The sequence below is a fragment of the Neolamprologus brichardi genome, chromosome 7 (assembly GCF_056152115.1).
Source record: "Neolamprologus brichardi isolate AB-2024 chromosome 7, ASM5615211v1, whole genome shotgun sequence".
Classification (NCBI taxonomy): domain Eukaryota; kingdom Metazoa; phylum Chordata; class Actinopteri; order Cichliformes; family Cichlidae; genus Neolamprologus; species Neolamprologus brichardi.
The window spans coordinates 27,959,166-27,986,767 of NC_142110.1; the positions used below are offsets into that span (position 1 = coordinate 27,959,166).

General features: G+C 43.1%; 1 pseudogene; it reads right to left on the reverse strand.

The window, feature by feature from the left end:
- The window catches only part of LOC102793405 (E3 ubiquitin-protein ligase TRIM21-like), a 56,835-nt pseudogene extending 31,618 nt beyond the window's left edge, over positions 1–25,217 (reverse strand).
- Positions 25,218–27,602: the final 2,385 nt, after the last annotated feature.

Consider the following 27,602-nt stretch of genomic DNA (forward strand, 5'->3'; position numbering starts at 1 on the left):
CACACATTTGATTTCCATGTGTGACAACTGCAAGTGTCCAGAGTGAGGACAGACTGAGGGACCCACTGCTGCACATCATCTGTGAGGCTTTGCACCCCTGATGATCCACCAGGACAAACTCAGCAGTGTGTGAGGAAGAGGAAGAGGAAGAGCCAGCAGCAGCTGACAGATGGAGAGAATAGACAGACTGTTCCCTGTTTGTGAAGGACTGCTAGGAAAGTTTAACATAACTAATTGTCTGTCCTGAATCAGTCTTATTAGGTAATGTTCAAATAATTGTATCATCCCAGTGTTTTCAGTGTGGGAGAAAGTACTCAGGGCCTTCAAGTTACACACTATGAAAGGCAGCAACAAGTTTAATGTTCAGAAACCTAAAGTATGTATCAGCAGCAGAATGGAGCTAAAAATAAATGTTTGTTTCAGTTCTATGAAGCTTTGAGTATTTTGGATTAGTAGTCCTGCTGTGTTTGTTGCATCATATTGCTGTAATTGTTTATATGCTTTATATATTCTGAGGTAAGATGATCTATAGTGTTACATCATATTCTATAAGGATGTTATGTGTTTGTATACTTTCTGCCCAGTTTGACCCATTTAGCAGAAGTCAGCCTGTTTAAGGCTCTGATATCTATTCTGTATGACTTAAAGCAGTTATGACATGGTCTGATTTTCTCACCCAATAAAGGAATATTTAATATATCAGTCTACTCTTCATTCTATCAGACACAGTTATCACAGCTTGTACATTTTCTTTTTACACATATATGTAAGCATTGAGCCAAATGTAATGTAATGCCAACATATTAAACAAACAATATTTGTCTCTTATGTATAATACATCTATATATACACTGTCAAAGGTACTTGTCTTTGAGTGAAGATTTAAGGTGATAGGAAATATAAATAAATGCAACTTGAATCTTTGACACAGAGTTCAAGCTCACTGCTGTTATATATCCTGTAATATTTATCCTTCATTTCTGTCAAACAATGCTGTATAAAATTTTTCTCACTGTTAGTATCATGGTTGCTAGGCAATCTGAGCAGCGCAACGAAGGCTAGACAGTCCCATTTCACAAGCCTCTCACTTCCGCACTTCTCGTACTTATAGTAGTAGTACGCGTAGTGCGCATACTCCGAAGTGTGCGGTCGCTAAATTGGGACACAGCCTCTGTGGGTGCAGACTAGTAACCAAATTAGCTGTTAGCTAGCTGATAACGGTCACTTCTTGATAACTTTAAGGCTTCATTATCTGGAGTGGAGGACGTGATTATAGCTACATGTCATGGTGCTGGGTCTTTGACCCAGCATTTTGAGTTTTATGCCCATGTCAGTTCTGTTTGAGTTCTATGTTCCCCCATTTAGTTCTTGTCTTTTTAGGTTCCCTCATATCTGTGTCTTCCCCGCTATGTTAGTTATAGTGTCATGTCTTCAGTGTGTGAGTCTGTCATGTCATATCCCCTGTGTTTAAGTCTCTCTCGCTCTTTCTGTGTCTCAGTGGTGTTTCTGTCTCCCTTTATGTCGCACACGCTCCCTCTCTCCTCCTCTTGTTTACATGTCTCCCCCATCTGTTATGTGTGTTCTCCCTAGCCCCTCATGCCCTCTGTATGTCTCCATAGTTATGTTCCTGTCTTGTCTCCCAGTTTACCTTCACTATTCCCTTGTTAAGGGAACATTCTATTTGGATTTCTTAGCTTAATACTTATGGGGTGAGAGGAATTGCATTAAACTGGTTAAGTAGTTATCTAGAAAATAGGACCCAGTATGTGCATTATTTAGGCAATTCCTCTGAAAGACTGAAAATTGAATGTGGGGTTCCTCAAGGGTCTGTTTTGGGACCAAAAATTTTTAATTTATATATAAATGATATTTGTGATGTGTCCAAAATGTTAAATTTTGTTTTGTTTGCTGATGATACAATTTTTTATTGTGCTGGGGATCAATTGAAAGAATTGGCTGAATTAATGGTTTCTGAAATGGAAAAACTAAAAAAATGGTTTGATGTAAACAAATTATCTTTGAACTTGACGAAAACGAAATTTATGATTTTTGGAAATCGGGTAAAAGAGGATGAAGTAATTCTGTCCATTGATGGAGTTCCGATTGAGAGAGTTACTGAACTCCGTTTTTTGGGCGTAGTATTGGATGATAAATTAAAATGGAAATCTCATATTGAACATGTTAGAAAAAAGATGGTTAAAAATATTTATATTCTGGGTAATGTCAGAGATATATTAGATTATAAGGCAATGCGTATTTTATATTTCTCACTAATTTTCCCCTATCTCAGTTATTGTGCTGAGGTGTGGGGGAATACATATGCGACTTATATACATCCTCTATACTTGCTACAGAAGAAAGTGGTACGAATGGTTCATAATGTTAAATATAGAGAACATACAAATAATTTGTTTATAAAATCGAAATTGTTGAAATTTGAAGACTTAGTGAAATTACAGACATTATTATTCATGTGCAAGGCAAAAAATAACACATTACCTCTTAAGTTACAAAGTTTGTTTGTATTGTGTTCAGAAAGTGGGGACAGTAGAAGGAAGTTTGACTTTAAGCATACGTTTGCTAAGACCACACAAAGGCAAATGTGTCCGACAGTTAAAGGTATAAGAATATGGAATTCTCTTAAAGATAATCTCAAGAGTTGTACAAACATGCACCGATTTAAAATGTGTTACACACTTAAAAGGATAAATCAGTATGAAGAACATGAAAGTAATTTGGGCTAAATGTGGAAGAAAAAAATTTTCATTGCCATTTAGTGCTGTATATTGCTGATTATATTGATTTGTTGTTTAGTTTTGCATTGTTACATAAAGATACATGTTAGAGGGTTTTTTGGGGGGTATTGGCGCCCTCTTGTAAGAATATTTGGATTGCAGATAGGGGGCAGGTGCTAACAAGAATTTATTCTTCTTCCTGCTCCTTTTCACCCATGAGTGCAGTGTCATATTAATGGGAAGGAGGTTCTGTATGTAGGAGAAGAAACACTGTTGAACCATGTGTGAAATAAATAAAGAAATGAAATGAAATGAAATAAAGTCAGAGTGTCTTAGTCTGCCTATTTCCTGTTTTATTTTGACAGTGGTCCACTTTTAGTGTGTTTAGTTTTGCTTCCCCTGTGGCATCATGTTTATTTGTTTCAGCTGTGTTCCCCATGTGTTTCTACTCCCCTTGTCTCCTTTCTGTGTATTTAGTGTGTGAGTTTTCAGCCATTCATTGTTGGGTCATTTGTTATGTTCACTTTGAGTTTCCTAACTTCCATGTTTCCTGGCTTTCAAGGTTTTTATGTTCCCGTTGTCCCATGTTCTGGTTTTTATCATGTTCAGGATTTGGTGTTCTTTTTGTCCCTTGCGTTTAGCCTTTAGTTTTGCTCATTTTAGTTCCAGTTAAGTTTCCCTTTAGTTTCTACCTGCCTTCCGTTTGCTACCTTTGTGCCACAAATAAATGTCTCACCATTTGTTAAACTCTGTCCATGTCTCGAGTGCCTGCATTTGGGTCCGCTAAAAAGAAATACAAAGTCTGCCACCGCAGACCTGTGGTACTACATCAGTCTTTTTCAATATATCAGGGCTTGCCCTCCACTCAGCCGTGGGAGTTTACGTGTGAGCCACTAGACAGTGATGGCAGATGATTGAAGGTTGAATCGTGCAAACACTGACTGCATAAATGTGTCAAATGGATTTCAGAGCAAAACCAACCGAGATGACTTTGGACCATTTGCAATTAGTCCCCACCCTGCTTCATAGACACAGCAAGAATCCCTCTCCACACACTTTAAGGTGCTTTCCCTACAACCGGCTTCAAGAAGACCAAACCCCGGTGGGGTTGCTGAAGGCCTCAGAGTGCCTATGGAGGTGGTCTTCAGCTCTGGGCTGTTAGAATTGCCACAGCAGCTGTTTCTAAACATAAATTTAACATTCTTCCAACTGTAATCTTAGAGATTCAGACTGTCTCTCTGTGAATCTTTTCCCCGCTGCGGTTCTAGCATGCCATCACAGCTGACAGCCCATTTCTGCACGTGTGTCGTTACTTCGCTGGAATTTGTTGTTGCTCATGCTTGGAATCTGTGCATGCTCTGAGTCACCAGCAGGAAACACTAACTGTGACTGTGTGCAGAGAAGATGTGATGTGGTCTGAAAAACAAGGTCACTGCTCTCTGCTGTTACCTTTTGCTGTGTGCGGCGCGCAAACATGCAAACGGGTTTACACAGGTGACATTACCGTGAAGAAAACAGGGCTGGAGTGACGGCAGGTAGCGAGGCAGAGGACAACTGAGGAGGTGTGATGATGTCAGTAGGAGATCGTGATTGGCTCAGATCACTGCGGTGTCTGTGTGTGTGTGTGTGTGTGTGTGTGTGTGTGTAAGAGGGAGAGAGAGAGTGGGATTTTGTGCACTTCCTCTCTCCTCTATGAGCTCATGCCAAAATAAGCTCATTACCATCACAGGAGCCAAGGCTGGAATTCAGAAATTCATTAGCTCAACCATTTGCATAGCCTCACTTTCCTCTCAAAGTGTGTGTGTGTGCTTGGCAGAGCTGGCTGCAGGCACTCAGAGCCTCTCCTACCTGCTCCTCGTCATGGCTCCTCTCCTGTGGCTGAATTAAAATGCTCCCCCTCACTCAGCTGAAGGTTCGGGCTCCGCTGCGATTCATGTTCAAAGAACTGTGGTCTGAGAAGCAGAGACTGACAATTACTGCAACAAAGGCATGACCGACAGGGAGAGCGGCTTTAATTGAGTTAAAATTGAGTTTGTGAATAGATCATTGTGTTAATTTTAGAATAAATACAGTTCTTTTCGAGGAGGGTGCACTTCAGCGCAGGAGAGGGACGATATGAAATCTTTCTCATGGCCCTTTTTCCTCCTCTTTCATTTCTCCTCCTGCAGCATATTCATTTTCTGACCCGTGCTTATCTGTGATAATACCATGATCTGTGCTTGCCTGAGGTACAATACCCGAGACTGAGCTGAAGGAAGTCTGAGATATGGAGCAGGAGTTTGTTTTCATAACTTTACCAATAAATGAAGGAAAGCGGTGAAGAAATCTGCTCTCTGATTGGCTCTTCCTGCCTCCAGGAGTTAGCTACGTGCTGCCAGTCCCTCCAACAGGATGCTGCAGGCCACACAACTTATGCATGACAGCCTGAAATAATATGTAGAGTCAGACTGGCTCTCGATGCAGATGTATAAAAAGAGCTGATTGTGCAGATAACCCTCACATGTATTTACCACCCTTCATGGGCCACATTTACTAAGCAGGGCAAAATAACCAGTGAGTCCCTGGTTACAGCTGCCAGCTGTGATCACACAGAGTTGATATTCAGCTGCACGTCATTTACTAATTAATTGTTAATCATAATCATAAAAGCATATAAATGAAGGTCAAAGGTCATACACGTGTAGATGTATGGCTGCAGTGACAGACAGAGTGGATTTATTGGAAACGTGCTTTAGTAACTCACAGGCTCTGATGTCAGACTTTAAACTGACCAGCAGCATTTTAACATCACCTAAAAGAACGAACCATAATAACAATAAATTTTTATCTCTGTACAATTTACTCTGCGGATTTCTTTAGTAACACATGGAGACTGTCTGTGTGTTTGTGCGTGTTGAGTTTGTAGGTCCATCACTAAAAACAGTGGGAGCACAGTGCGCTGTCTGTGGTCCTGAAATTTTGACAGTTTCAGCCCTGTCTCTGTGATGTGTGCAGGCTGTGAAATTCCTGCCATAGAAGTGACAGGATGTTGAACCACCAGCATCTGCCACCATATCAAGCACTGAAAATAATCTGAAATAATACAAAAATGCTGCAAAATTAGCTGGAAATTGTCACAGATGTTAGCATATGAGTGTGTGCTCTTGATATAAATATTCCCTCCCTTCTTTGGTTTCAGGTGTGAATGAAACATGCAGTTCATTTTGGTAGTTAGTGTCCGGTTCGAGTCAGAAAGGACGGGAAGCAGGGAGGGTGCCACAAGTTTTATTTAAAGGAGCAGATCACCACAGATATGCTAAAAACACTTTCCTTGCCTTGTACAGGGACAGCCTGCTAATGTGGACTTGAGTACTGCAATCCACAGAGCAATGCCTTAAACTCCTAAAAGTAGAGCCTCTGTTGATGGTTCACACTCCAGAAACTCTCTGTGCTTCGGTGTTGTCTGCAAAGAAAAGTTCCCGTGTTAATATTTCAAGGTGTTTCAGGTGTATGTTTGAACCCTAGCTTCAGATACCTATGCTAAGCTTCATGCTGCACAGAGGCTTTGTGGGGTTGTGCGTTCAGCAGCAGGCGACATGTCACGCTCTTTGTCGTGTTTGGCTGCAGATTAAACTCCAGACTCCACAGGAGCGTTCAACCTTCCAGCACTGAGTTATCGTGTCTCCTGAACGTCCTTGAACCTCTCAGGTGGTCCAGCCTGGCTCTGTGAACTTCAAATGACTGGACACGAATCAGTCGACGCACATGCTTCTGTATATCTCCTCAGCTAACAGCAGCGTGAAGCTCAGAGATGCAGCGACAGAAAACATTTATGAATATGTCCCTAAATCAGATGTTTAATATCTGAGCTCTAAGTGCTTTTATTCAGGGGGGTGAATAAAAGCACAGCTGCTTCACCTCAGCCGGAGCTCCACACATCTGAGTTTGCAGGGTTTTTTATCGGTGTGTCCTCCCAAGAGGAGCAGACACTCCTCAAACTCTGTGGACCAACTGCTGAATGTGGAATATGAATTTGATTGCAGTTCAGTCTATATGGAAGTGTTTAACCTGGCACAGATGTTCAGCTCACAAACTTCTTCATTATATAATCTTCAGTGTTTATAATAATTTGGCCTTTTTAAATTGTATTTTAGTTTTTTATGAAATGATAAAAAAAATAGCAGAATGCATGAAATATTCTCAGGAATAAAAATAATATGATTTGAAATGGCTGTGTGGTTGAGTACATCCTAACATATTAGAGAAATATTATGATCTTCATAATGGCTCATTTTGTAGAGGTCTACACATTCAGCTGTCAAACGAAGGATTGGCGGATTGTTTCTGTGAGAAGATCCTGTGTGAGCTCCATCAGGAAAGCTCAGGATAAATGATTCACTGACTGTAAACACCACACAGCTGGAAAATAAATCAGACTGTGATGACTTTAACTGTCATACACATACATCACATGCATTATTAATATTGTGGCTTTTTTCATGCATCAGCGTTGAGCTGAATTACTGAGTTGCAAACACACTGATGTTTCAGCCCTGTGGCCTTCATCGGGGCTTTGTTTGCATGTTTGGTGATGTAACTGTATTTTTCATAATGTTACCTCTTTACCTCCATGTATTCAACAGGAGCTGATTTTGGCTTAGCAGCACTGATGATTTTATTGAGGAAGCATATATTTTTCACATATCCACTGTCTGAGTGCATTTGCCTCACAGCAGCCATGGTATTGGACACATGATATCATTAAAAATGACCCAAAATCTTCAGCATTTTTATCTGACACTTGACACTGTGTCAAATATTCAATTTTTTTTTTTTTTTTTTTACCAAAGTTAATATTAAAGTCCAAGTGAGTGGCTGGTGTTTTCCTAGCTCTACCCCTGGGTGGGACCCTGGTCACTCTTACCCACCTGTTCCTCATTCTGTGATGATCAGCGTGGCTGCATTCAAGCCCGGTACGCTAATCTCTTCTTCGCCAGTCCGTCAGCTACCTCTGGTGACAACTGTCCCAGTTCCTTGTGATTCTGCTATTGATTGTTGCATACTCACCTTGTCTCATGGTGCCTACAGCTCACCTTCCATCCACTCTCAACGTCAGTCTGCACCCTTGCACTGGCCTCTCATCTAACCTCTCTATCAGTTTCAGTTTTCAGTTTTATTTGTCATATGCAAGTTAGCACAGGGTCAACATCGCAATGAAATGCGTTTGACGAGCAGAAGACAGTCACTCAGCAGAATGGTACAGTAGAAAAAATAAATAAATAAATAAAAAATAAATAGAAAAATAGTAAGAGCAAAATATTAATAAGATGTAGTAAAAGAAGAAAGAGATTTTCAGTTAACTGACTATATATATATATATATATATATATATATATATATATATAAATATATGTACACACTAGTGATTAAATAAAGAAAATCTTAAATAGGAATGTGAGGGGGGGGGGGGGGGGCAGATGGGATATTGCACAGGAATGAGCAGCAGTACAAACTAAACAGTACAAAAGTTTTTGTTTTTTGTGGCAGTTGTTACAGTATTGCACTTTTTAAATATAAATATCAATATCAATAAAGTGGAGTGACCAGTGCAGATTATACAGAGTACTTGTGAAGCTGCAGGGTAGCTTTTGAGTGCATCCTGTGGACTGTGTTGTGTGTGTTTAAGTGTTGTGGTTGAGGCTTGATGGTAGAAACTGGTTTTAAGTCTTGTAGTCCGAGCAGACAGACTCCTGTAACGTCTGCCAGATGGTAACAAGGAGAACAGCTGATGTGCTGGGTGGCTGTGGTCCTTGATGATGCTTGTGCTTTACGGAGGCATCGCTGGAGGTAAATGTCCTGAATGGCAGGAAGCCTCGTGCCAGTGATGTGCTCTGCTGCCTTCACCACCCTCTGTAGTGCTTTACGGCTGCTGGCAGAGCAGCTTCCGTACCAAACTGTGATGCAGCTCGTCAGCAAGCTCTCAATTGCACACTTGTAAAAATTTGAGGTGATGTTGGCGTTCGTGCTAAACTTCCTCAGCCTCCTCAGGAAATAAAGCCGCTGGCGAGCTTTCCTGATAGCAGTGTCTGTGTGAAGGGTCCAGGAGAAGTCCTCAGTGATGTTGACTCCAAGGAACTTGAAGCTGCTGACCCTTTCGACCTTGACACCGTTGATGTGGATGGGCTGGTGTTCTCTGACTGGTCGTTTCCGGTAGTCCACTATCATCTCTCTAGTTTTGCTGATGTTGAGAGTCAGGTTATTTTCCAGACACCACTCGTACAGTGCCATCACCTCCTCTCTATAGGCCGTCTCATCATTGCCTGTGATGAGGCCTATGATGGTTGTGTCATCCGCAAACTTGATGATGATGTTGGACACGTGTTTAGCAACACAGTCGTGTGTGAACCAGAATCAGGAACGGATTAATCATCACCTGCCTTTCCTCCTGCTGACCCTTGGAAACCTTCTCACCTCAGGTTGTCAGAGTGTTTTTTCCAATCAGCCGCTCACTCTTCCTGTACATTCCCCAGGAAGCCTGTGTTCACTCCACCCTCAAGTAAGTGCTTATCTCTAGTTTTCCTATCATTACCTCGTGTTGTTTACCACTCTCTGCCCCTCTAGTTATACTCTTATGTTACAAAGACCCCTGTCCCGTGCACTTCTGTTCTGAGCCCACCTCGTGACGCTCAAGCCCAGCCAGAAATTAGTTGCTGTTTTCGGTTCGATTTTTATTGTTGTTTATTTCTGCTGTAAAAATTGAACATGGGAGTCTATGAGGACTGACTCACTGCTGCCTGTGCTGGACATCAGAGGAATTCCAGGTTGGTCAACACATAATCTCACAAGTACACTTCATCTCTTTGGCTTTCCATACATTTAATATATGTAGTTTTATAGCAGCAGATCAAGTGTTTATAATGCGCCACAGGCCTCTGTAGTTTCTCCCCGCTCAACATTGTTCCATGTTACTGAGCAGTGATTTGTCCCCACACACCCACATGTTCCTGCAGGGGAAGGTGTATAATGGAGCTGAGTCACAGGACAGCCTGAGGCCACATTAACCTCAAAGCATCAAAAAGATTATTATTATTATATCATATCATTTTTCCTGTACTTTGCCAAATAGCTTTGTCCTCCATTAGGAACTTCTGTCTGATTTCAGAGCTGTAACTGCTATGTAATTTGACTTACAGTCACAGGAGAAGGTTTGGGCAATCACAGAGTAATTCTTCATGGAGCGGACTGGATAAAATAAGTGAATCTCTGTAACGACTTCTTCAAAAGACACTTGGAGTCAGACGTTAGAGTTAAGAAGATGAGAGCGGAAATATGGGCTGTAAAAGTTCACTTGTCCTTAAAAAAAAGTCTGGTTACTGACCAAGTCTCTGCTTCTAAAGAAATCTGCTGTAAACTGTACATCGAACACACCAGCCTTCACAAGACCTTAGAAGAAGCATGAAGCTGGGCGATGCTTACAAAGTATTTCTAAGGATCTCCATGTTCATCCATTCATAATGACACAAACTGTCTACAAATGGAGAAATTTGAGCACTGTTAACATCAAGGTGCAAGAACTCAAAGCGCTGGTTTGTAGAAGTGCTGAACAAGGAATAAAACATGAGAGGTAACGACTGCTCTCCAAAAAGCAATCCAGCATCTCAGAAATGTTGTTCTGAATGATGTTCTGTGGACATCTGAAACAAACACTGTATTTAGCAGAAACACAGCTCTGCACATAAAACCAGCTGTGAAGCACGGCAGAGGCGCCATCATGGTTTGTTATTTTAAAAACAAGTATATAAATTATCCTGGAGAATATCACAGAAATATCATTACCTGACGCTGATGCTGGACCTACTTGAGGTTTCTTCACTGCTCATCACTGATCATCTGAATGTCGAGGTTTCTGCTCAAAGATTGAAGGGACCTTCATCTTGTTGTGATTTTGAGCTTTATATATAAAAAAAAACCTAAACAAAACTGAAAATGCAACATATAATGTCATGTGCTAGAGCTGGAACATGAAGCCAGTTACTGAGTGTATGTAACCTGCAGTTCCTCTAACATCCAGCAGAGGCGCCGCAGTGGGTCAGTCCCCATAGACTCCCATGTTCAAATGTGTACTGTAGCCCATCTCAGCAGGGATGGAGGCGGTACACCCGACACAGGGGAGCTGTCTGGGATTATTAATTTGGCCAAATTCTGGGTTCTCCCTTTGGTGTGTGCCATAAAGGCACACACCAAATTGGTTTTGAGTTTCCACCGAAGTCTGGACTGGGAATAGTTTTATTGTTAGGGTTTAATTTAGTCAAGCTTAAGAAACATTTTGGTTTATTAAAGGGACAGAAATAACTTCTGCTAAGTCATGTAACACAGACTTAATCATGTTTATGTGCATAAGGGCCCCCCTAAGGCTCCACTCTGAACCAGGGAAAATACTGTAGACTGTGTTATTGCAGATGATCCTACCCTCATGACCTAATACAAACATTTCCCAAAGCTTTAGTTAAACTGAAGTGATGTAACAGCAAGCTCAGACCGCCTGCATCCTCCTCATAACAGGAAGCAACCGTCCTTGAAGGAATGTTTTGTTTTCATCTCCCTCCAGCAGCTCTCAGCTCACACACACTAACATGAAATTTTCTCTTCAATTCTGAGAGCTGTTTGAGTTATCTGACAGTCAGCTCTGTTTGCTCTCAGGGCCGGCTGTTGTTGCGTCACTCAGACTGTCTCTGAACAGTGTTCAGACTGTTGGAAGAATACGCTGTCATCGGCCTCTGCAGCACAGCCACGTTATCGTTTCCTCTTGTTCTCTGAATCAGGACCACACAATAAAATCAGGCATCAATATCTGGCATTATGCTCTACCCACCTCCCTCACATTTACCGTGCACACACACACACAGAGTCGTCAAGGATATGAAATGCTTCAGCAGAGCCTCTGTCAGTGCACCCCAGGGCGGCTGTGGCTACACTGTAGCTTGCCATCACCAGTGTGTGAATGTGTGTGTGAATGGGTGGATGATTGTGTATAGTGTAAAGCGCTTTGGGGTCCTTAGGACCAAGTAAAGCGCTATACAAATACAGACCATTTACCATTTACCAGACCATAAGGACTTGGTCGTTGAGAGCGAACAAAGGGAACCTCACCGGGATAACATTTTGTGAGCTCTGCAAACAAAAGCTCATTGACTTTTGTCGCCTTCTGTCGCCCACATCGTTCAGAGGTAGTTTAAAGCTTGAAGAATTTGCCAGCGCCAGAAGGAGTATGAGCGCACTACTTGCACTGCGGTGTTTCCATCTCCACGCTGTGCAGCGTTATATAACCAGCAGCGCTGATGGCTGATGTAGGTGTTGGTGTGCAGGTCATTCAGTTGCCTCAGGAATTCAACGCATGCCTCCTGATTCTTGCCCACTAATGAGATTGGCCGTGTCTGCAGGAAGTAGCGGTCCTTCCTGCGCGTGTAGGAGGCTGCACTGACATGAGCTTATTCTTACTCACACACGGCAATCAGTGTTTGCTTTTAGCTGGATTTGAGTTTATATGTGAGGTAGATATGAGCGTGTACTGACCTCACACTAGTGTACAGAGTAATACGAGCTGTAATTAAAATACATACATCATTTATGTTTGTTAGGTTTTGTAATGTTGATTGTCATTTATGCTTAGAAATATCTACTTATATATGCTTAGCGTTTTATAATTAGTTTTAGATTGGTAGAGGTGTATAATTGATTGTGTAGTGATAGGATGTGTGATCCTTAATAGTCTGCAAAGGCTTTGTGCGCATTCCAGAGTGTTCTGGCATCCACACCCACACTCTGGGAGCATGGGAGAGGTCGTACCTTCTCTTATTGTTTTATGGTAGGATAAACGTATCTATATCTGTTTTAGTCTAAGTGCCTTTTGTTTAGATGGTTTAGGGAAGTCATTTATGGGGTCACACTCTGACCACACACACACACACACACAGGCAAGGTACTCTTTGTTTGTATGTAGACGTCGTATGTTAATGAACCTATGTAAATTCATGTAACCTCAATAAAAGAGCAGTGTTACGGGGGAGCGGACGAGAGCAACTGGGGTCAAGCGAAGGAACGGCGTTTGTCCGGTTCTCTCCCGTGCACGAGAAACATGACGAACTTTGCCTACTTCGTGTCTTGCTTTGCTGTGTAATTATATTGTCTTCAACGTTCCAGCGAATAGGTGCAAGCTACAAACCTATCAATGTTCATGATAAAGAACAGAAACATCAATGTGGTATCAGGTGTCAATTGAGAGGTAGCTGGTTTCAGCACCGTAACCTCACCCCCTGTTTTCTGGACCGCACATATGAAGCCTCAGCATCACGATGTTGGTTTCCTGGAGACCGATGTTTCCATATTTGAACAAATTGCACCCACAGACTGTCTGAGAGCATCACTTTTTTGCTATGCCTCATATTTCATAGTTCTCATGCTTCTGCATACTTCCTGGGGCTCAGCCACCTCAGCTGGTACCTTGATGTGGAGTAGCAGCGGCTCCACTCAGAGCCCTTTCAGTCTCTGGAAACTTGTGCTTGCCTCTTGTGTTGCCAGTTTGATTCTTTTGGTGATGCTGGATTGGCAGTGAGGCACAGCTTTTACTTTAGAAACTTAGTAAAGTTACTAAACTAGCAGGTAGACAGCAAGTCTTTGCAGACAAACTGACGTCATCTGTGCCATAGCTAGCTGTCTGTAATGTATGCTAGCATTATCCACAGGAAGCCTGAGGTCCTGCTCTGAAAAGTCTCTCATTCTGAATATATTTCCAGAAAAGTGATGCAGTTTTCCTCTTCAGTGCAAACTTTTTTTTGGCACATTAAAAATTTGCAAAGGTTTGTATTTTTTTTTTTTGCAGGGTAACCAAGGCAACGAAAGCCTGGAGTGACCCTTAGCATGACTGCATAAACATAAACAGGAAGTAGTGAATGTCTCCTGACACCCTGCAGGTTGTATCCATTAACAGGTGTGTTTGTGCAGCTGCTGCGTAGCATGGTGTGTCAGGACCCCAGCCCTCCCCCTCCCCCACGGTCCTCCTTATCTCGTGGCTGAGCGCTGTGGTGTCTCCTCCTCTGCTATGAGGCCCGTCTGTTTCTGCCTTTGTTCTCCCGTCTAATCACTTTCACCCTCTGAGGAGATGATTAAAGTGAGGAGGTGTTTTTCAGAGTCTACTGCTGGAACTTTCAGAGATGGCACCAACGAAGCGCCTTTTAAATGTTTTCTAGAAGCAGCTGATGTGCTTTTCGTTCTGCAGAACCTCCTGTCACACCTGCAGTGCCTGACTTTAGCAGAAGCACAGTGGAAAACCCAAATCATATACACAAAGAACAATAAAGAGTCTGAGTCAAACACTTGACCCAGATCAATCCATCACCAGCGCTTATTGTGAGGGGGCGGTTCAGAAAAACGCCACAACTCCTTCTCTGGGGACGAGGTGATGCTCACAACACCAAATGTTTATCCGAGCAAACACACGAGCACAAACCCCAGAAAGCTCTCTGAATTCACAGGAAACACACCAAATGAGAGAATTCTTTTAGTTCCTGCTACTTTTAGATGGGAAGAAGGAAAAAATAAATCCCACTAATAACAACAATGTCTCTGATTCCATGTCTAATCTACCTGCAGTATTTTTCATTGTCAGGCTAATTTAATTACTTTAGGATTTTCCACTCAAATCTGAATATTTCAGTTATTTCTCTCACTAACTTAAAAACTTTGAACACATGCATGCAGCGCTGTGTGTCTGGTCATCTTTCTCATACTTAGATCAAATGTTAGACAAAGATAACCATAGTAAATACAACATGCAGGTTTTAAATCATGATTTCATTCATTAAGGGAACAAACGTATCCAAACCTGCCTGCCCTGTGTGCAAAAGTAACCGCCTCCTAAACCTATTGACTGGTTGTATCCTTGGCAGAAAGAAGTGCAATCAGGTGTCTGTGATAACTGTCTTTTAATAAATAGCATCATCATTTAAAAAGTTTTCTTTGTTCGATATTTGATGTAAAACATGAGAGTGTGACAAATATGAAGTAAAATCAAAAATCAGGAGCAGACAGTAAAGCCTCAGAACAGGAGCCTCTTATTAATTAGGAGAGGCAGAGAGTGATGTGCTAATACAGGCAAGGCAAGGCAAGGCAAGTTTATTTGTATAGCACAATTCAACAACAAGGTGAATCAAAGTGCTTTACAGAGACATTAGAAACAAAAACAAATAAAAAGCATGATTTAAAATTGATTAAAACAAGCAAACAAACTAACTAATTAACAAACAAACAAACAAACAAACAAACAAACAAAACAGTATATAAAATCAAAACAGATAAAATCAGAACAGTAGATAAAATCAGTAGTTAAAATGTAAGTTTTGAGTGCGGATTTGGTTCTTTATTTAAATGCAGCTGAGAACAGGTGAGTCTTCAACCTGGATTTAAATAAACTGAGTGTTTCAGCTGATCGGAGGCTTTCTGGGAGTTTGTTCCAGATATAAGGAGCATAAAAGCTGAATGCGGCTTCTCCGTGTCTGGTTCTGACTCTGGGAACTGATAAAAGACCGGATCCAGATGACCTGAGGGATCTGGAAGGTTCATACTGGGTCAGGAGGTCACTGATGTATTTTGGTCCTAAGCCATTCAGAGCTTTATAGACCAGCATCAGAACTTTAAAGTCTATCCTCTGACGGACAGGCAGCCAGTGTAAAGACCTCAGAGCTGGACTGATGTGGTCCACTTTTTTGGTCTTAGTGAGGACTCGAGCAGCAGAGTTCTGAATGAGCTGTAGTTGTCTGACGGATTTTTTAGGTAGACCTGTAAAGATGCTGTTACAGTAATCAAGCCTACTAAAGATGAATGCATGGACTAGTTTTTCCTTTCCAGGTCCTTTTTACAGCGTGACAGGATAGTTTTAAAATTGAATCTACTTTACTGTAAAGGGAAATGTGCTCTTACTGAGTGAATGTGATGCCTTTCCTGTGTTACAATGATCAGAAGGAGACTCTGTGCGTCATCATCCACACTTAGCCGACTTTCTGTTGAGATGTGGAAAACGTGCAGTCAGTAAACGCCTCGCGTTCATGTGCCTGAATGATGGATATATCCCTGCTGAACACATGGAAACATATCCTGGGGAAAACAGCAATTTCTTCTATGATTATTTTTTCAGCAAAATGTATTCCACAGGTATGAAAGTGTTCTCAAGCCACCCGGCAGGAGTTAATCTACGTCTCCAGGGTGACAGGATGCAATCATATTTCTGTTTTGCGGCTGGAGATGACTGACAGGTGAGTAGCAGGTACTGCTGCTGTGACGGCAGAGTAGCAGCTGACTGACTGTTAATGAGCTGTTACCCAAACGCTGAACTCCCTCTGCTGACACGTGCCAGAATGAAGCAATTACTTCATTTGTAACCCTGAGATAAACAGTGGGCGGAGATTATCTCGCCCTTCATAATGAATGGACATTCTTCACTATCGGAGTGCAAGAGGCATGGCGCTCTCAGATGTTTGCTCATGTGCAAGTCTGAGCACAGCTCTGTGTATCACACTTTCAGGAATGTATTTCCAACAGATCTGTTTAATATATTACATTAGTGACGTTAACATTGTCCACGCCAATCATCAACCACACAGACACTGCTGAGGAATGTCTCAAGAAGCACCGAGAAGTTCATCAAATACCACAAAGCCTAATCCAATCCAGAATCCCTGGGAAGCTCCAGAACAATTTTGATCCCACCTCATCCCACCTGGTCCCACTTGATCCCACCCTGCAAATGAAGGAGAGTCATTTTGACTCTTTGGTATTTTAAAATCATGTAACTGTTAAAATAAAACGCTTGGATCTCATATTTCATGACTTGAGTTTATTCATATTACAAAGAAAAAGAGAGTCGACTGTGACTGATATGTAATAAATACTTAATAAAACTAAAACTGCACGCTAACCAAGATTCATTTTTTCCTTAAATTATTGTTTATCAGTAGATTCTTAAACATATTTTAACTTTATAGTCTGTAATGAAATATTAGAGACTATCACAGACTATTACAGACTAAATATTACAAACTGTCCCATATAAAACCTCAGTTATTAGATGACGGGTTCTGCATCCAGAGATGTCATAGTAAATGTCACGATCTTTTGATTTTATTGAAAATAAAACTTTATTGCTGCACAGAGCAGGTTTATTCAGCTGAATTTGAAACGTTCCCCATGAATGGAATGAAAACATTATATGCAGTAAAAAGCTGAAATAGTGAGGAATGTGCTCTCTTATGTAAAACACTGAAATCCCTCTGCATGAATTTAAACACTTCCCATTTGATCTAATTTCAGCACATTCAGTGGAGCCGAAGACAGTTAATCACCACTCGAAGCTAAAAAACGAACATCTGCACAGCTGCTTTATTAATTAGAGATGCTGATAAATGAGCCAATCCTCACTTATTTAAAGATATCTCGTATCTTGTGAGGCAGCTCTGATCAATCAAACATCTTTAAATCATCCCCAGCGTCTGTATCAGAGTCCACTTCCTCCTGTCCCGCCGTAGGCTGCAGATGAGAATCTAATGAAAGGCAGCAGAGAAAATGACTTTGTGTCTGTGTAATACACAGAGGTTAAATGGGGAGAAATTGGCTTTAGATTGAAGTGATTTGTGTGTTTTAGCCTGCAGTTCCTCCACTACCGCTGCAATAATTGAATTACTTCAAAAATCAGACCAGACTGAAGCAATTCCCACTCAAGACGCACCGTCAACAGGCGCTCCTTGGGAAATGCGTTTCTCCCTTCATCTCTTTCGTGAGAGGAAAGGCTTCAGAGGATAAGCGTGAGATCAAACACAGTACCCGTTAAACCACAGCAATTACACGATCCACCTGAGGGAGGGAGAGGAAGGACAGAGAGAGAGAGGGAGAGTGTGAGAGTAAGTGTGATGAGAACAGATTGTAGATCAGGAATTCAGAGCACCGCTGAATTAAACAGCTTCTGGGAGATGGGGATTGTTCAGGTAATGTGTTTTAATAAAATACGATTCACCGGGCCTCTGGTGTGGATGCAGGTGTACATTCAGAGGGAGGCGGCGTCTGCAAGAGTGGCGTCAGCGTGACCCCCGCACAACAAATTAACAGTGAATTAAAGACTGAACTGCGGTTCAGTCAGCTGTTCTGAGAAGTTATGAAGACAATAACCACACACAGCAGCAACAGCATTGAAGACACTACCAGTCCCAGCACGTGCATTATAGGAAGGAGTCTAAGTAGGCAGTCCATATATCCAGGGATAAACCTGAGCAGCTTAGAGATACTTCCTGCTGCCATCAACATTCCACAAAACTTCACAAACATATTTAAGGAAACTCCCTGTTTACATAACTGCAAAACTCAGCACCGAGCCACCAAATGAGCCATTTGTACAGAATTGACATCAGAGGGAATGTGGGGAAGAAGGTATCCTCTGTTCCTCTGATGTCCAGCAGAGGCTCCAGCAGCAAGTCCGTCCCCACAGACTCCCACTTACAGACTGGTACAAAAACTGTCTGGTCTCTATAGATAATTTCCCCCTTGATAACAGGAAGAGGATGTTTTTAGAGCAAATTGATCATCTTGTGAACATTTGTTCTGCCAGCTGTTTGCTGCTCAGTCCACACACCTGAACCAACAAAGGAAAATCAAACACAGAGGGAACGGTGTCAACATCAGCTTGACGGCCCAGCAAAACAACAGGGCACCTGACTCAAAAAGGCTCTCCTCCACGCAGTTTTCATTGATAAAGTGCTCCACAAGCCTGAAGATTACAGCTAACAAGTGGGTTCTCAGTGCAGTTAGCTAACAATGAAGAGCTACTTACTGCTAAAGAGACAAAGAGTGGACAGTCTTTCCTTGTTTTTAACATAAAACTCATGATGCAGTAAGAGGCAACACAAAAGTGACCTCTATAAACTGCTCTTTAATTTTAATTTCCTTGTTTTCCTTATTGAGTGTGTCACTTGTAAGCTAATATAAACTAATATAGAACTGCTATCAGCGCCCAACCAATCAACTGAGCAGCATACTGGCCAACTAACCTATCAATCAAACAACCAACTGACCAACCAGCCAAAGGACCGGTCAGTCACCTGATCGTCCCACTGACTAATCAACCCACAAATCAGCCAACAAATGACCAAGGTGGTGTTTCCCCTGCTTTAAAAACGTTATCTTTAAAACGGCATTTTTAAAATCCAACTTCAGACAGTGACAGTTTTTTTGGAGCAGGGCTCCATGGTGTCAATTAAGCTTAATACAAGTAGTGCTTCATGTCCTCTTAAACGCTCATTCAGCTGGTTAATCACAAACTTCCTGATTGGCTGATGGTTGTCCCCTCTCGCCTTCCTCCTTTCTTAAATTTGCACATGGCAACAGTCACACGTCTCTTCGTGGATGTGATTGACTAGAAGGTATTTGAACAGCTGGCCCGCTGATACAGTCAGAAGATCCTGAAGCTGAAAACTTTTTAAAACAGTGGAGATGAGAGTCACTGTCTTACATTCACAGATTCAGCAACACTGTGGAAACACTGAGCATCTCCTAGAATTGCCCACATTTCCCAGAAGAAGATGAACTTCCTGCAGCAGCGTAGGAAGTTTCATTCAGCCTTAGGAGCTGCTCAGACAGTTCAGCTCTGAAGTAATCCAGGCTGTTTTCTGTGCAGAGACCACTGTTTGCTTTGGACTGGTTGGCTAACAGGAAAAGACCCAGAGGTTCCAGTCAGGAACCACCAGGGAAGCCCAAAGCAGAAACAAGCAGCTTCCTCCCACAGGCCCCTCTGATAAAGAGTTACAGCATTCACCTGCTTTTATTCTCACTGTCTCTATTTACAGAATCACTACAGCACTTAAATACATGCATGTATACATAATTCAATTCGATTCTATTTATACAGCAGCAAATCACAGCAGCAGTCGCCTCAGGGCGCTTTATATTGTAAAGACCCACAATAATACAATAATATATACAATACATGGATACATAGGTATCCCTTCTGTTTCAGAGCACTTGTATGCTGAGTTTTTATGTAAGTTAAGTTTCTGTGGTGGAAGTGAATTAAGAGAAATGAGGACAGATTAGTCAATAAATGGGATTCTGATTTTCTGCTCTCAGCTGCCCTGCTCGGTGATTTCAATCCAGTCATTCTTCACTAATAATTACCCTTGAGCTGACCTCCGGCACTTTAAATCCCATCTCAAGCCTCATTTTTGTATTTTTTAGTGAATCCGTGAGTGATTTCCCCCCTCCTCCTAACCAAGTCTCAAATTCAGCTGCTGTGTAAAAATCTGATGGAGGAATGTGCGCTGAGCTGCAGCCCTGATGCTCATTAATGAACAGCTGTAATGTCAGCTACAGGAAGGAGCTGCAGGTGCCACGGTTGCAAAGGCCCGGTCACCTCTTTACTTCATTCGAGACCTAGGTTGTGCTAGGAGCCTGTGATTGGATGATCTAAGTGCTCTGTTGGGATTGTATAAGGGGAGTAGTTCAAAAAGATAGCTGGGCGCTAAATTATTCAGAATTTTAAAAGTGAACAAAAGAATTTTAAAATCTATGCAATATTTAACAGGGAGCCAATGTAATTTGGCTAAAATAGGAGTTATGCGTTCATAGATTCTCGTACCTGTTAAAAGACGCGCAGCTGTATTTTGAATTAACTGAAGCCGGTAAAGAGAAGAGTGTTGGAGGCCCGAGTAGAGGGAGTTACAGTAGTCCAATCTGGATGTGATAAATGCGTGGATAAGCTTTTCAAGGTCCTTTAAAGGAAGTATTGGCTTTGCTTTAGATATCTGACTCAACTGGCAAAAGCTGTTTTTTACCACAGTGGAGACGTGTTTCTGAAGTTTAAAAGCCATCCAGGAACACTCCAAGGTTTCTTACAGCGAGCGAGAGATGGCTAGCAAGAGGGCCTAGGGCATCAGCTAACTGGTCTAGCGGAGTGTGACTACCAAAGACTATGATTTCGGTCTTATTCTTGTTCAATGTAAGAAAATTATGTGATAACCAAATTTTAACTTCATGCAAACAGTTGAACAGTGGTTGCAAAGAAGCAGACACATCGGATTTCAAAGGTGAATAAATCTGGATATCATCAGCATAACAGTGAAAGGAGATGTTGTATTTTCTAAAAATTAATCCCAATGGCAACATGTACAAAGAGAAGAGAGCAGGACCGAGCATGGACCCTTGAGGCACACCACAATAAATAGGGGCAGAAGCCGAGGAGTGTTGCCCATAGCAACAGAGAACGACCTCTCTGAGAGGTAGGATTTAAACCAAGTTAAAACCGTACCTTTGAGACCAACAACATATTCCAATCTTGATAGAAGAATGTGGTTAACCGTGTCAAAAGCAGCAGTCAAGTCAAGTAAAACTAAAATAGCCAGAGTCAACAGTTAAAAGAAGATCATTAAAAACTCTAAGTAAGGCCGTCTCTGTGCTGTGGCGAGGTTTAAAACCAGACTGAAACTTTTCATTAATACCATTTGCATCTAAAAAGGCCTAAAGTTGTTTTAGAACTACCTTTTCCAATATTTTGGAAATAAGAGGGTGTTTGGAGATCGGCCTGTAGTTAGTGAGACCATTAGGGTCAAGATTTTTCTTTTTCATAACAGGTTGCACAACAGCATGCTTAAAGACAGACGGTACACAACCTGATGACAATGATGCATTCAGCAGAGATAAGATACAAGGATCAATAACATGTAAAGCTTCCTTAAAGAAAAGAGAAGGAAGAATATCATGTGGGGAACCAGAGATTTTGAGATGATCAATTACAGTTGATGTACATGTGCAAGCCGCTTTGCAAACCATCTCCAGCCCAGCTCTTAATCAGTGTCTCTAATTTGTGCTGGGGGTCCTGCTGTTGCTCTGCAGGGTGGTACGGAGCTGTTTGACAAAAGATAATTGAAGCAGAAATAAAAACTAGTTGACATTTTGTTGATTAACTAGTATTAATCAATATATAGGGTTTTCCCTGCTCTTCTGTAAAGTGTCCTTGGGAAATCTAAGTTGTTGTTTTTATTATTATTTTTATTATTGCATAATTTCATTGTGTACCTTTCCCAGAATTCATCTCTTGAAAAGTGGCAGAGAAAGAAACTGGTTAGGGATCAGAGATGGAAAATTATTCATTACTCTCTCCTCCCTGCAACATTTGTTGGGTGTATTGGCTCTCTGCTGGAGGGTTTGTATCAGGTTCATCTCTCTGCATTCACTGGATTTATTATAGGATCCGTATATATCGACCTAATCACTTTATCATTTCTTTTCTATATTCAGGCAAAGTTTGGCACATATAAAACTATAATAACTATGTCAGAGAGGCCAGAGGAGTGAGATGGAACCGCTGAAGATCACAAATTAAATCTGTGTTTTATATTCTCCCAGTAACTCATCTTGTTGACCCCACACTTGCTGCATCTGTTGTTGCTCTGCTTTAATAACATCTTTTTTCACTGACTTGAATGAAGCTGTGTAGGGACCATCAGAGTTTCCTCTCCGGTCCTGCCTCCCACCCTTCATCGCTGTACTGCCGTCCAGCTGAATACTGATGACGTGTTTCCAGTCAAGACCATTTGACATGAATATCTTTTTAGGTCCAGCATGAAGGCTGGTGCTTCAGCAGTATTTAATTTGCTGCTACCAAGGTGCTGTGTTGCATTTCTCTACTCGCCGATTATCTTCACAGAAGCAGACAAAGACATTGAAGATGCAGTTAGTTTTCAGGTCTGTGGACTCATCAGCTTTCAGCAAAGCAGAGATACCTGCAGTTAGCCTTGAACTAGCAGACATTAATGCCTGCTGATAGTCTTTTCTGGCATGTTTTTGTTGTGGACTGATAAATAAGAGCTCGTGTCCTGGCTGAAACATATTTACTGGTTCATTCATACTGGTGCTGAAAACCACAGGGAAGTCCTGGATATGCAATCAGAGTCATACAAGCTTTTTCTACTCCTGCTAAACAGTTTATATGTAGAAGATGGATAGTTATAGTTTGGGATTTTTAAGAGAGAGCTAGAGAACCCTATTGTGTTGTACATTTCCTTGTTTTTCTTTATGCTGCCTGTTCTGACCTGTCTCCCCAATGTGATGTCTGTGTAATGTATGTATGGTTGGAAGGGGTCCAATTTCGCTGCAGGCAACTGCAAGTGACAAATAAAGCTTCATTATCATCATCATCATCATCATCAAGTAATTTGTTATATTACTTTTTCATTACTGTGTAAAATGACCTTACTGGTATAACGTGGTGGTTTGTGTCTTGGATGCAGTTTGCGCTTTACCATCACACCCTTGTCCTTTTGTGCAATAAAACTCTAAGTAACATCCACATCTCCACTCCTGAAAAGGTGTGGACCACATCACCATTTTCCTCCTCCCACACACAAACTGACTGTCAGGAGTAGTGTTGTGGATGAGAGAAGGAGGACCCAAACGCTGCACTCACAGGTAGGTAGGTGAAGGTTGGTGTTTATTGTCGATGGAGTGAACAAACAGAACAGAGGTAGGAAATGGCTGGCTGGCTGGACGACTGAGTGACTGAATGAATGAATGAATGAAGGAAGGACGGACTGACTGACTGACTGAATGGCTGGCTGGCGGCGGCGGCCACTGAGCAGTTCCGGTGAGCGGCCGCGAGGAAGGCGGCGGTGGCCACTGAGCAGGTCCGGTGGGCGGCCGCGAGGAAGGCGGCGGCGGCCACTGAGCAGGTCCGGTGGGCGGCCACGCCAGCGATGACGTCCAGAACGTGGCTGGGGTGACGGCGCGGCAGCCGCAGGACCAGGCGAAGCAGAAGCTGATGCCGAGGCTGGACCAGCCGACGGCACGGGAGCCGGGGGTGACGGAGCCACAGCTGTAGGGCCAGCGGGCGTGGAAACCCCTGGCTGGAGACGGGCATGGCCAGCGGGCGCGGAAACCCCTGGCTGGAGACGGGCATGGCCAGCGGGCGCGGAAACCCCTGGCTGGAGACGGGCAGGGCCAGCGGGCGCGGAAACCCCTGGCTGGAGAGCAGGAGAGCTCACAGCCGGCTCTGGGTGCTGTGGCTGCAGGTCCGGGAACTGAACAGGATGGTGGATGAGTGACTGAACTGACTGGACTACAGAAGACTGGACAACAGACTGGACAGACTGGAGGACAGGGGGCGACTGGACTGACTGGAGGACAGGAGACTGGACTGACTGGAGGACAGGAGACTGGAGGGCAGGAGGAGACTGAACTACAGGGGACTGGAGTGAAGGCTGAACAGCAGGTGAGTGAACTGACTGGAGTGGGGAAGCTAAGAGATGAGAGGTTGGCGATGCTAATGGCTGAGCTAATGACTGAGTTACTGAAGGGGATAAAACTGCGGCCTGGGCTAGTAAGGCTGGTGCCTGAGCAGGGGACACCTCAGCTAGCCTAACCAGTGATAGTGCGAGGGCGTGAAAAGCCGGATCAGGAGGTGGATGAAGAGGTGGATGAAGAGGTGAAGTAGCTGGTGGACCGGTTAGCTCGTCCAAGCCTCCAGGGAGGTCAGGCTGGGTTCTGGCTGCCCTCAGCCTGGGCGCTGGGACAGGCACGGGAGGTGGCTGGACACCAGTCACCCCCACCCGAGAAACAGGAGCGGGTGTGGAGGTAGACTGGGTTGCAGCTGCCCTCCTCCTGGGAGCTGGCACTGGTGTGGGTGTAGGCCGGGCCCTAGTCATCTGAGGAGGTGAAACGGCTGAAGAGGAAGGCAGAATCTGGGCCGCCGTGCTGGTAGGAAATGGCTGAGTGATGGGTGTGGAAATAGTGACTGGGTGTGTGATACTTGCAGGTTTATTGGGGATTGGTCTGGTCTTTCTGCCACCACTATTTACAGTCTTTGGGGGAGCAGAGCAGAAAAATCCTCCCAGTCTACATCGTCGTCTAGGAGGGAAACTCCCCATGAATCGGAGATGAGTCTATTAGTTATTTTAGGTGAAGAGTCAAATGAGGAGGGTGGAAAACAGTCACTGGAACTCACCACCGGGAGTTGCTGAAAATAGTCCATGTTATGGCGGCGTGTGCGCCGCTTTGTCTGGGAAGAGGAAGCGGGCGGGGTACACAGCCGAGCCTCTGGCGCGGGAGCCTCTGTTGAGCCGAGGTGGGAGGCGGAGCCGCTGTGCCATGGCGAGGTTGAAGGTCCGGTGAATGAGGCAGGTGGCGTGTGAGCGAGGAGCGGACCCGCGAGAGAGGGAGCCGCCGAAGCGCGGCGCGAAACACCCACTGTCTGCGCAGATGCTCCGGTGCAGGTGAGGCAGCAGGTAGGAGAACGTGGTGTCTCCGAGGTCCGCCCAGAGCCAGGCGAGTTCCCTCGAAGATGTGCTCTCGCTCCGCGAAGAGCCGCTGTTTCTCCTTAAGCTGCTCCGCCCAAATGGAGAGTGCTGCCTCCTGCCGCTCGAACAGATCTGAGTCCGCTGGGCCGAAAACGTGTCTTCGTGGCACGGGTCGTGTCATTCTGTCAGGAGTAGTGTCGTGGATGAGAGAAGGAGGACCAACAGGTGCATAGACATACATACAAGACGCCTACCTACCTACCTGTGGACTCACAGGTAGGTAGGTGAAGGTTGGTGTTTATTGTCGATGGAGTGAACAAACAGAACAGAGGTAGGAAATGGCTGGCTGGCTGGACGACTGACTGAATGAATGAAGGAAGGAAGGACGGACTGACTGAATGGCTGGCTGGTTGACTGAACGCAGGCGGAAACAACAACATAACATCAATGACACGACAAAGAACTGGTGAAACCGAGGAACTTAAATACACAGGTTGAATGATGACAATGATTGGAAACAGGTGAGTACAGGGCTGAACATAATCTGACTAATGACACAAGAGACAAGCTGACACGGGGAAAGAACAGGAAGTGAAAACATTGATGTGGCAACATAACCTAAATGTGACAAAACTGAAAACACTGGGTCACCGATCCAGGAACCCTGACACTGACATCAGCTGATTGTAGCAGGAAGAAACAAACATGTTTGTTTGATGATTTTCTTTCTTTCTACGTACTTTTGTAATGTAAAGTATTTACTGCATTACTGTGTTACTGAAAAATGTAATATGTGTATAGGAATTTCTTTTACTTATGTATTAATCACATTATTTTATTGTATAATGCCTTGGTGCCACTGGATTATAGCATGTCTCACACTCATACTATAAGACAAATGGTGGGGGTCTAGTCAGGAAGTTGGGGGGAAGCAAACAACTCCTCAGGAAGAATCTTTTGCCTCTTCGAGGACTCTGGAAGTGTGAACCTTAAGGTGTGAAACAGCTGTGTACTGCCTTTTGTTCCTGAAGAAGGTATTTAACTGAGAGTGATTTTAGGCTTGGGAGACTCTGCTGACCATCTGCCCCGTGGTCATGTAGGCTCTCCACCAACTTGGTTGTCTGTTCTTTGTGTTTTGATTAAAAATTGTTAGCTACCGCTCACTGCTCGTCTGCAGGCTTTATTTAATGGAAAACTTCCACAACAAATGATTACAGGAACAAATTACATTGTAACGCATTACATGCAACACTGGTTGCCACCATCGACCTGTCAGTCCACGAGGCCACGACCCTAATGATGCAAACGTTAAGCCTTAATATAGTTTAAAGAGGTGAGTTAGTCTGGAGGAGGAAACATGTTGTGCTTTGCCGAACAATGGAAATGTGGATAGCTCAGTAGGTAGATTGGTGGCCCCATGATTGGAAGGTCAGGGGTTCGAATCAGCCGTACCCCTTGCTCAGGGGTACAGCTGAGGTACCCCTGAGCAAGGTACCATCCCTACACACTGCTCCCCAGAGGACCGATCATAGATCGCTGTGGGACACCACGATGCCTCATTCTGACTTTTATTAATCACACTGATCTCTATGCTGCTTCCAGAAAAACTCTGATTTGAGTGTAAAATACTTAGGTCATACCTTTAGAGGCTCGTTATGTGTGTAGTCATGTTTCTTTAACACAAACACTATTTCTTTAACACTATTTTTAGTATATATAATAGATCTGCGCTCATTAAACCAAACTAAAGGATATCTTCAGTCATTTTTTTTGACACTGACATCATGTCAAATATTTAGATGCTTTATCAAAAGGGAAAAGGGGTTAGCCTTAACCCTATCCGAGCTTCTGATGTACATTAGAAGAACTGCAAGTTTGGTGTAGTTCCTCTGATGGGAACCATAGACAATATAAAAGATGGGCAGACCTTCTGTGATGTCACCCACTGGTTTCTGAAGTCCTGATTGAAGCGTTGAGATGAGCGTGTCCACCATCACTGTCATGACTGCTGAAACAGAAGTGAAGAGGAGGGGTGGGGCTGACTGTGAATCTGCATGCTCAATGGCTAGCGACTTGTTATTGACAACTTAATAACTAATGAGAATATGATTATACCACAGATAACCCTCCATTTTGAAATAATCATGGCCATATTTTTATTTTTCCCTGTGGTTTTATTTTATTTAGTATTATCCCAAATGAGTAAGTGAGCCCATAAACTCAGAAGGAAACTACAGAGGTCAGTTTTCAGAGTTCTATAGACAACAGGTTTACAGACACTTCTGCACTGGCTTTATTGGATAGCTTCCATGTGTTTTACAGTCTTTGATGGGGACTGACTCAGTGCTGGAGCCTCTGGTGGATGTTTAGAGATGTCTAGAGGAACTGCAGGTATCGATGGTTCAGTGCTCGCCTCATATTACAGGCCTGGAGGTTGATGTTTGATTAAAACCGAAATGAAATGAGCTGCTTGGTGTGTCATGGTCATTTCACATGGTATGGCCTCTTTGTGATTCCATCAGTTCAAGCGTTGTAGTTTTCTAGAAAAAAACTATGAACTCTGAGG